General features: G+C 38.5%; 1 pseudogene; it reads left to right on the top strand.

Annotated features, from left to right (window-relative positions):
- Positions 1–209: 209 nt before the first annotated feature.
- Positions 210–1,829, top strand: LOC116097873 (annotated as a pseudogene).
- The last annotated feature ends 170 nt before the right edge of the window (positions 1,830–1,999 follow it).

Below are 1,999 nucleotides of genomic sequence, written 5' to 3'. Positions count from 1 at the left end.
ATACATGATTAACACAACCTAGAAACCAAAGGTTTCCATGTCTCTTTGTGTGCTTGTTTGCTTGCTTGCTTGTTTGGCTCATAGGTTGAGAACGTGGCTTGTTATGGTGGGGAAGGCATGGCAGCCGCAGTCAGGAAACAGAGAGAAAAGAATGCTTGAGCTCAGTTCACAGTCTCTTTCATATTCAGTTTGGGATCTCCTCCCATAGGATGGATGGTGTTGACCACATTTGTAGTGAGTTGTACCGCCTTCATGAGCACAATCCAGAAACTCATTTGCCTAGAGTATTGACTCCTAAGTGAGTCTCGATCCTTTCAACCTGCCTAGCAATAGTAATCCTCACAGCAGTTAAACATGTTATGGAGAGGTTGTTCACTGAAAACAGGTTCCAAGGCAGTTGGGATGTTATGCTCCTAATCAATAACCCACACATTACACACATACAGCAGGATATCTTGATTGCTATGCACGAAATAACCCCTCATGCTATTTGTACCAGGTAGTAGCACAATGGGTGATTTCAACTTTTTCCTTTTTCCTTTCCTACATATCTTAATTTCACTACATGAAGCTTTCCCAGTTTTTGTAATTTATAGCCCCTTCTGCACTTATATTCCATATTGTAAAAGGCTATCAGAGCAATAGCAAAGGCAGCAATAGAGTATTTCTTACAGTTGTGCAGATATGGCTTTCTTATTCCTGACATGCAGGTCATGATCCACGTGACACCACTTGAGGCAGCCCAATTAGAGAAGTCCCTTCCATCTTAGACCCTCCCCGATAAAATCAAAGAAAGCCTCCCTTCTGTGCTTGCTTACAATTCATACCTGTCCATTGCATTCCTTCTTTTTTTCTATTATCATTTTCCTTGACTTCCATTCTTTCAATAGGTATTTATTAAAGTCTTAACATGAGCCATGTAATTTGTTAGTTCCTGTCATTAAGGAGCATATATTCTAATGGAAGGAGTACACAAGAAAACAATCAAATGACTATAAAGCAGGGGTGACATATAGCATACTGGAGCAAAGTCTATTGGGACTAAAGTCTGAATTAACTTTGCCTTCAGGACAATGACTGTTGCAGATGGATGACTGCTAGTCTGCCTGGCTTTGATTACCACTTTTCTTCATTTTCTTTCTCCAACTGAGCTGTTTTAAAAGAAAATCCCAATTTAAAATAAGTATACTTGTCTAAATTGATATAAAACATATTTACTTAAAATGATTTCAAGGTAAATAAATAAATTGCAAGTGGAATCAAATTAGCCAATGAGGTAATAATGTTGTAAGTGGATTATAGGTGTACAGGAGTTCATTAAACTATTTTACATACCCTTGTATACTTGAGAGGTTTTTCTTTAATTAAAATGACTAGATAATCATGTTTCATTAAGACCAACCATTATCCATTATGCAAAAGAGAGTGTAGAGGCTACAATAGGCTGGAGAAGGTGGGCAGGTAGTAGAAGACTATGATTACATCTTTATTACATTTGTAGATATTGAAATCTTTAAAAGTTTTATTAAGAAGAGGTACTGAAGCAGCTAGGTTGCAGAAGAGGCTTAGTGTGTGTCCTAATCTTCTCTCTGCCAGATCCTCGGGCAAGTCAAGCATCCCAGATTGATTCCTCTCTTCCTAGTCATTGGAACAGAGGCACTGGAGCAGCACTGTATGTGACGTGCTTGGCATTGTTCAATCCAGATGTCAGCTGGGACAGGAAGAATAGCCCAGATCCTTGGAACAAACTGGGTCCCAATGAACAATATAAGTTCTACTCAGTGGAAGTGGACTACAGCAAACTGAAGTAAGAAGGCCCAGACTTCTGAACTATGAAGTTCACTGTAAAGCTGCTGGTAATGAAGGTTTTTTGGAAGTCATCCACAGAATTTTCCACTTAAGCATGAAATCAGGTTGATTTTTTTTGGAGTTTATTACACTGATGAATAAATCTCTGAAACTTGAAAAGAAGAAGAAGAAGAAGAAGAAGAAGAAGAAG

This window comes from Mastomys coucha, chromosome X (genome assembly GCF_008632895.1).
Source record: "Mastomys coucha isolate ucsf_1 chromosome X, UCSF_Mcou_1, whole genome shotgun sequence".
Classification (NCBI taxonomy): domain Eukaryota; kingdom Metazoa; phylum Chordata; class Mammalia; order Rodentia; family Muridae; genus Mastomys; species Mastomys coucha.
The sequence above is the reverse complement of the archived record's forward strand: the minus strand, read 5'-3'. Positions and strand labels throughout refer to the sequence as shown.